The 9,166-nt window shown below is 44.8% G+C and overlaps 1 protein-coding gene across 1 annotated transcript in view; it reads left to right on the top strand.

The window, feature by feature from the left end:
- The first annotated feature begins 3,589 nt into the window (after window positions 1–3,589).
- mcf2la (mcf.2 cell line derived transforming sequence-like a) overlaps window positions 3,590–9,166 on the top strand; it is a 264,376-nt gene continuing 258,799 nt past the window's right edge. The window contains exon 1 of the mRNA XM_078559533.1: window positions 3,590–3,673. The gene's annotated coding sequence lies outside the window, so the exon portion shown is untranslated. The remainder of the gene's footprint in view (window positions 3,674–9,166) is intronic.

The following is a 9,166-nucleotide window of genomic DNA, read 5'->3' as shown; positions in this document are numbered from 1 at the left end:
ATCATAATGACTTGCAATTCGTATTTTTATTATGAAAAGGTACGTGCACTGAAGTCAGAAGTAGAGTCCACTACCACTCTTGGAGATTTTAATTATTAAATTAAAACATTTATTAATAAAAGAAAATAAAACTTAAACACACAAGATTATTGATGCACAGTTAAATTTAGTCTTACAACATTTCCCTGAAGATTTCCACTTAGCTAGACTCCCAAATAAACACCCATTTTCAGGCAACAATCCAAATAGATTCTTAAGCTATGAAACATCCAATAATATTACCATAAGGCACCCACTGTTGAAAAAAGGGAGGTATTTCACAGCTTCTCTCTCGCTCTCAATTGACAATGGAATTCCAAGGCTTTAAACAAAACATTGCTTTCTGGAACAAGCAAACACCTCTCTTGGGTGGCTAGAGGCTACTATTCACAAGTCTATCTTCACACAGTCCACCTTTCAAGATCTCACGTGGCCACTCCCATACAGGTTTAAATATTTCCTTAAAAACATTTTCTCCCCCTTTTATTTCTAAACTTTCTTTAAAACTCAAACCGTTCCAAATATAAGATATGTTTCCACCTTGCCTTTGCTTTTGGGTCAATAAAAATATGATATGCCCACTACTTGTTTACATATGAACCCCTGCAAGATGCGAACATTTTCCTTGTTACCTTCTAATTTCCCTTTGAAATTGAAACAACTTCTCAACTTATCTACAAATGCAAATCTTAGCTCGTCCATTTCCATTTCAAAATGCCTACTTTTACACCTAATTCCTTTGATGAATTAAACTTTGCAATCTGACTGCCTTCAGTTTAATTAAATTAGTCACACATACACACATGCACACGCACACACACACACACACACAGCCCCCACAAGCCTGTTTCACAATATTCCACATTTATAGTAGGAAAAATTCTCTTTACACACACAGCCTTAATGCTCGGTACCACTGATCTGGTGGCCTGGCCGCTCTGGGCATTTTAAAATTTAAATGTTTTAAAAAATGGTTGAAAGAGCAAGCTGGTGACCAACTGTCCCGTATTTTAAGGGATTGTCTCTTATTTTGACTGTTTGTCCCGTATTTCTTGGACAGCTTGTGGGAAACTGATCCTGGGAGTCTCCAGAGTGAGTTTGAGTGTTTTAGTGGGACTGCAAGTGAGTGAGTCAGCCAGCAGAGATTCAACAAGATAAGTTATAAGTTTTAGTTAAACCAAACCACACCCCCCCCCCCCACCCCTGCTTGCTATTATGGTGTCAAGATCTTTCCCCCTGGACATACCAACCCCTGTGTACCCCTCCCCACCCCACCACCCTGCTCTCATGGTCCCCAGCCCAACCACTTCAGGTCCCACAGTTGAACTGTCCCTTTCTTTATTTCACATGAGTGAGTGCCTCTCCCTTACCTGAAATTGCAGGCTGCAGCTCCTCAGTTGGAGGGCCTCCTGTTGGCCCCTCCAGCTTCGAGTGCCCACCCACCTTCCTTAATTGAAAGGCCAGCCTTGACATCTGGCCACCAATTGGCCAAATCTACAAGAATCATTGCCGGCTGACTGTTCCTCGCGCAGTGCGGGGTTGTGACCCCCATTCGACTCCATGTCAAGGTCCTGACCCAAAAGCCAAAATCCTGCTACAGCTCAGGAATTTGTTTTGAAAAACCACCTAGTGGCCCAATGGTGCAAATACAAAATGTGACAAATTTACATAGGCAAAGCCTATTCTAAATGTGAACAGAGGGATTTATAAATGGGGAAATGTTGACACAAAATTGTGATCAAAACATGGTGTAGACAATAAGAACATGCAAGAAGTAAGGTCTTTAATAAGACATAAGTAGATCAGATGGATTTTTGACAGGAGAAAAATGCAAAAGAATTGAGGAAAAAGCAGGGAAAGAAGATGAATGTAGATGGCTTCAAAGAAAGAGCTACCACTGTCCCAAGGTCCTATTTATGTGCTGTAATTTTTATATTTCTTTAATTGCTGGGTCCTGTATCTGATTTTCTCTTGAAGCTGTGGTATCCTTAAAATTAGCCTAGGAGAAATTGACCTTTGACTTTGATCTGTAATACAGTTGCTAACTGTATTATGCACAGTATGTTCAATGAGAGAAGGGTTGTTGTGGGAAAATCCTTCTTGGAGCTTAGCATCTGTTATGTTGACAACATTGTGGATGGTGGAAATCTGAAATTAAATCTGTTTTGTTGAAGCTTGCTACAGGATTGGGCTGTGATAAACTTCCTCTAGTAATTGGTGTCACAAGAGATTTGATTACTGTGATGTCTGCAAAGTTCTCGACAATGTGAATGTCATTCAGCATGTCTAATAGGAAATGTACTGCTATACTGCTAGCTAATTACATTTATGTGAACTGCTGCTCCTAAAACTAACCAGCTTGTGTGCAAAAGTCTAAAGCAACTAAGTGATTTTTTTCCCCTTCCTTCCTTCTTGCCTCCCTCTCTCTAATTTTGAAGTTTCATTTGATGGCCAGACGCTTTGACCTGTTCCAAGCACTGTTGAAACCAGGACGTGTGATTTTAGAAACTAGAGCTGACATCTTAAGTGGAATGAAAGCCAACATACCTCAAGCTTCTCAATGTGTTGAAGCATTGGTGTGACATTGATTTGTCCTGATTTGCTGACGGGATACACATTGTTTTCACAGCAAGTAAGGGACAGTGGAACATGAGTCAGCAATATACAGAAGCGTATCTCTGTGCTGATTTGAGCAGTTCATTAAATGGCTGTCCTCTAGAGGGGTACCATTCCTACATACTGCTGAGACTTAGATGCTGCAGCAGCAGTGAGTCATGGTAAGTGGAAATCATAATCAACTCAAAAACATGTAATGATACACAAGTACTGATAAACAAGATGTCTTTCCCTCAGCTGGGAGCATTATTTAGTTTCTGTTAATGTTGCAAATCACCCATTGCATGCCTCTGCTTTCAATGTTACCATTTGATTTACGTTTTCGAAGCTTAAGAAACACATTTATATCATCTATTAAATATGAATTCCTTCTATCTTATTGAGATCCACACTTTCTGTCATTGTGATCCATATAGAGTAAAGAAACCACATTCCTTGTTAGCTAAAGGGACAGGAAACTGAAGCTGATTTTTTACCCTGATAAACTTTATAGAGAAAATGATTCACTAAAGGGATTTAGTAAATTCCATCACTCCATGCTGCAAATAATTAAGAATTCTTGCTGTGTCATGCACCTTTGAGGTGCTGCATCTAGCACATAAGCATCTGCCTCCACTGACTGACGAAGAGGAATAATGGTTATCTGCTCTGCAGAATGCTATTTGCTTGCAGGGAGAAGATTTGCACTAATCGCACTGGTGCTCCAGGACTTACTTTACTTAGTCTGTATTGCAGATTTGCCCTTGAAAGCTGTCCTCTATTTGGATTATCTCAGGAGATCTTTGCTTTTGCCGGCCAGTCTCTTGTGACAACAGATGAAGATCAGTTAATAAAGGACTTACAAAAATGTTGCCACGGGGACCTCTCAGTCTGATACCCGGGAGTCTCTGTAAGAATGTTTGAAGGAAGGACACGAAGCTTATGACAAGAGCTTCACCCCAGTCGGCCTCATCCTTTATCGCGTGACCTCAGCAGTGCTCAGAAAATACAAAGGGATACCAAGAAGGGAGATGGTCTGGTGAGCTCTTCATTTGAATGACATAAAGTTTATTCAGATTAATGTTAGCTACTGTTTGCCTTTAATTTTTATGTCCCCATCTCCTAATTCCAGTGTCATGCTGTTATTCATGCAGTGGCTATTTTCTGTAGCATTAATTTTGCCTCCTATGATATAATCACGTCAATATCTCAATGGATCTATCCCTAACCCCTTAATGTTATCCCTTTTTAACGATGTGTTTGTCTCCTGCAGTCTATAGGTCACTGACCTCATTCTATAAGGATGTGTCCATTTAGCTTTAACTCGTTTGCTGCTAAAGGCTTAAGTATTTAAAGGAAAGATATTTTAATAGTAACAGGCAGATCAGTTCAAGAAACTTCAAGAACTTAGCAATTTAAGAATAAAATAATGAATTAGTTGATTGTTGTATTTTGTGGATTACGATGATCAAACCATTTAGCTCCCATTCGCTACAGGAAATGCAGTGACAGTGGCGTGAGCTAGAGAGTGTTGTGAAGATCCATTTTTAACCTTCTGGGCTGTGATTGTGACTTAGAATAGTTTGTCTCATTGGCTTCTGCTGTGGAAGGTCAGTGGAGCTGTGAAAACCACAAAATGCTCAAAATACATAGCAGGTCTATTCACATCTAAAAATGGAGAAAAATGTTTCTTGCTTTTAGCAGTGGTACTTCATCAGAGCTGGAGGCTCTTGTTAGGGCTTTCTGCTTTAGAATATCAACATTTTCTGACACATAACACTGTATAGATTTGTAATTTGACTCTGCCTATGTTTTAATGTAATGACAGTGAAAAAGAATTTGCTTGCTAAAAGATACAAGATAAAGAACAAATACAAAGCTAAGTATTTTGTAGTTCAACATGCCATATAAAGCCAATATTAATGTTCAAAGGTAAGTATAACAGATACTTGGAAATGACTGGGGGTTATTGAAGGTAATGTGTGTTGTCTTCATCTGTGAGTACATTTTAATGCTTAGCTCTTAATGTAACAGTGCTTTATACAGCAGTAATCATATAAGAGAAACTAAAGAGATGTGTGTGTGGCTGTGTGTGTCTGTGAGTGTATGTCTGTGCATGTGTGTGTGTGCAGGTGTGTGTATGTGTGTGTATGTATCTGTGTGTGTCTGTGTGTCTGTCTTGTGTATGTATGTCTGTGTGAGTGTGTATGTATGTGTTAATGCATGTATGTGTGTGTGTATGTATGTGCGTGTATGTCTGTGTATATGTCTGTGTTTATGTGCGTGTTTATCTGCGTGTGTGTGTATGTCTGTTGTGTTTGTGTGTGTGTTCATCTGCATGTGTGTTTATGTGAGAGTGTGTGTGTATGTATGTCTGTGTGTGTGTATGTTTGTGTGCATGTGTGTGTGTATATGTGTTTTATGTCTGTGTGTGTATAAGTAGAGAATTAATTTACTGCAGTTACGGTCACTGCAGAGTGTGGTATTAGTTTCAAGTTAATGCAGTAACATTCACTGCAGTCACATGTGTGTGTAAGTGAAGGATTCAGTTATGTACTGCCCCAACAGTCACTGCAGTGTGTAAATGCAGTAAAGGAGCCCCACTATTATCATTGTCATGTTAATTGTATAGCTGTGGTCCATTAAACGGTGTAGATGTGATACCACCTATTATAAAGATGTGGTCTACCTGTAAAATGAAGGGAGGGCTGTAAAATATTTTTCCCCATGGGGATTCCCCTCTTTATAGTTTATTTGCTGGTGGAACAGGAAGAGGAACAACAGGTGATTTGGGCTCATGAGTAACACCACAGGAGATGTAAAGGTGCATCCGCCCCAGCCTGCAATATGGTCCCAGAAGATCATTCCTCAATAAATCCATGCTGTTCTGTGTGAGGAGGCCTCAGTATTCTGCCGATATATTATAAAGTTCCTGGAGCTGCTGCTCCGTCGAACACATTCTGCACTACTGAGAAGGTTCCTTGTGCTGCCTCTTCAGAGAGTCTCTTCAAGGAGATAATTATACAAATGCACAATCAGGGTCTGATTTCTCCCATGTCTCTTTAAATGCAATATGCTGCACCTCCAATATTTTGTCTCTTGTGAGTTGAGAATCACTCTGTGTCAACTCTTCTCAGATACAGTGTTTGTATTAGCCCATGTAAACCTAACTGGGCTGGTGACTGCGTAATGGAGTGTACCATTTTCCATTGGCAATGCTAAAGGTTGATTCTAGCATTAGTTCCTTCTCTATCTTTCTCTCTCTCACTCAAGCACCATTCTTCTTTCTTCTGCGAAGATTAGGCAAATGAGGAGAGCAATGAATTTCCTGTTATCCACTTTTCATTTTTTTAGGGCTCATGCAAGGGTCACCTCTGAGTATGGGCATCAAAATGGAGAGATTGTTTGTGATCTTTGGCCATTGGCATTTATTTAGCATAATCCACCTGTGGGCACAGGCACACCTACTGCCGGGATTAATGGAATCAATTGTTGACTGTCAAACTTAAGACCCAACCATTGTTTAATGTGATGTCCGGATGTGCCAATCTGTCCTAGGTCGTCGTGTGTCCCTCAGGTCAGGGAGAGAGTTTCAGAGAGCAATAAGGCCACGTTGGCTTAAGGTATGTATGTCGCAAATGTGTTGCGACCTTGGACTACCTAGCCAAGGTCAAAGCTGACCTGTTGTTTCTGCAGGAGTGTGCGATACCGCACCTCAGCTCCTACAGGCAATGGTCATGATGGTGGTCCCATGGGCCATCGATCTGGTCGGGCGGAAACGACTCTCGTTCCTCCGGCCTGGGTATTCTGCTGCGGGGAGGCAACTTCACCGTCTCCGAGGTCAAGGAGGTGGTGGGCGGGCGACTCCTCGTAGCAGACGTAATGTACAAGAACGCTCCACTCCGGTTAATTAACGTGTATGGCCCGGCACAAGGGGCTGAGCGGCTGGAGGTTTTTCAGCAGCTCCCACTGCTGCTGGCGACCTCCAGGCCGGTCATTCTGGGCGGTGACTTCAACTGCATCATCGATGCGGCTGGACGATCCGGCAGGGCCGGCAGCAGATTGGACGCTACGTCCAGATCCCTGATGGAAACAGTTAAGGATGCCAAGCTGCACGACGTCTTCAGCAACCCTGCAGACGGAGCGCAGCGTAGATACACCTGGTCGCGGCCAGACGGGTCCATTCGTTCCAGGATAGACTTCCTGTTTGTGTCCCGTGCATTCACAGTCAGATCCACCGAGGTCAAGCCGGTGTTCTTCTCTGACCACTGCCTCCTACTGGCGGACTGCCACTTGGAGAAGGACCTGAGGGTGGGCAGGGGGACATGGAAGCTAAATGTGCAACTGCTGACCCCAGAGAACATTGAGGAGCTCAAGAGGGATTACAAAGGTTGGAGAACCGTGAAACCCCTCTTTGAGTCCCTGACACACTGGTGGGAAGCGATCAAGGGAAGCATCAAGAGGTTTTTCATCCTCAAAGGCACCCAGAAAGCTAGAAAGGAACAGAGGGAAATGTCCCGACTCCAGAAAAAGATGCAGAATCTGCTCCGGCTGCAGTCGATGGGGGTCGATGTCAAGGAGGAACTCCAAGAGGTGAAGGGCCAGCAAGCCTCGCACTTTGCCTCGGAGGCCTCCAAGATCATCTTCCGTTCCAGAGTCCGCTCCGTGGAGCAGGATGAGACGTGCTCACGTTTCTTCTTCCAAAAGGTACACAGAGAGCGCTCTGTGATCAGCAGCCTGAAGGAAGAAGACGGCTCAGTAAAGTCATCACGGTCCGACATTCTGAGGATCAGCAAATCCTTTTATGCCGGATTGTATGACGTGAAGCCCACGGACAGCACGGCCTCCCAGTCCTTCCTGTCCTCTATCACGGAGGTCTTAGACGACAGTACGCGGGAGAGCCTGGACAAACCGCTAACTCCTGATGAACTGACTAAGGCCCTTGAGTCCTTTGAGAAGAGTAAAACCCCCGGAAGCGACGGCTTGCCGGCGGAGTTGTATTCGGCTCTGTGGGACTTGATCGGCCCAGACCTGCTAGGAGTGTACGAGAGTATGCTCCTGGCCGGTAGTATGTCAGAATCCATGAGGAAAGGCATCATCACCCTCATCTACAAGCACAAGGGGGAAAGGGAGGAAATTAGAAATTGGCGACCCATTTCACTGTTGAATGTGGACTATAAGATTCTGTCCAAGGTCATCGCCAACCGGGTCAAATCCGCTCTGGAATTGGTGATTCACCCTGACCAGACCTGCTCTGTGCCAGGCAGGAAGATCGCTGACAGCCTGGCGCTGCTCAGGGATACGATTGCCTATGTACAGGACAGGGGTGTGGATACCTGCCTCATCAGCTTGGATCAGGAGAAGGCCTTTGACAGAATATCGCACACCTACATGGGGGATGTGCTCTCCAAAATGGGGTTTGGGGAGGGAATTCGAAATTGGATCCAACTGCTCTACACTAACATCAGTAGCGCAGTCTCAATCAATGGGTGGGAAACAGATAGCTTTCCGATTAAATCTGGAGTCAGGCAGGGCTGTCCTCTCTCGCCTGTCCTTTTCGTGTGTTGCATAGAACCCTTTGCCGAGTCCATCAGGAAGGATCCGGGCATAAGAGGAGTGACGATCCCAGGCAGTGGAGGCACTCAGGTAAAAGCCTCCCTGTACATGGACGACGTCGCCGTCTTCTGCTCGGATCCGCTGTCGGTGCGCAGACTGATGCACATCTGCGACCAGTTCGAACTGGCCTCGGGAGCCAAGGTAAATCGTGGGAAGAGCGAGGCCATGTTCTTTGGGAACTGGGCTGACCGATCCTTTGTCCCCTTCACTGTCAGGGCTGACGGCCTGAAGGTGCTGGGGATATGGTTCGGAGGGACCGGGGCATGCGTTAGAAACTGGAAGGAGTGAGTGTCTATGGTGAAAAGGAAACTTGGCATGTGGGAGCGACGCTCCCTCTCCATTGCGGGAAAGAACCTGGTCATCAAGTGTGAGGTACTCTCGCTGTTGCTGTACGTGGCGCAGGTCTGGCCCATTCCAGACTCCTGCGCGACGGCGATCACTCGAGCCATCTTCCGCTTTATCTGGAGGTCGAAAATGGATCGTGTCCGCAGGGACGCGATGTACAAGCCTCTAGATAAAGGGGGAAAAAACGTGCCCAACATCGCCCTCATACTGATGGCCACCTTTGTGTGCGGCTGCATCAAGCGGTGCGTAGACCCTCAGTACGCAAACACCAAGTGTCACTACGTGCTGAGGTTCTACCTGTCCCCGGTGTTGCGAAGGATGGGTCTGGCCACGCTGCCGCGGAACGCTCCAAGTAGTTGGACCGTGCCGTACCACCTGTCCCTGGTGGAAAAATTTATGCAGAAAAACACCTTTGACCACAAGTCCATCAGGCAGTGGTCAGCACGTAACGTCCTAGAGGCCCTGAGGGAAAAGGAGAGGGTGGACCCTGTGGGATGGTTCCCCGAGCAGACTGTCAAAGTCATTTGGCAGAATACCTCATCGCCAGAACTTTCCAACAAGCACCAAGACG

This window comes from Cetorhinus maximus, chromosome 16 (genome assembly GCF_964194155.1).
Source record: "Cetorhinus maximus chromosome 16, sCetMax3.hap1.1, whole genome shotgun sequence".
Lineage (NCBI taxonomy): Eukaryota > Metazoa > Chordata > Chondrichthyes > Lamniformes > Cetorhinidae > Cetorhinus > Cetorhinus maximus.
This window is presented reverse-complemented; position numbering and strand designations above follow the sequence as displayed.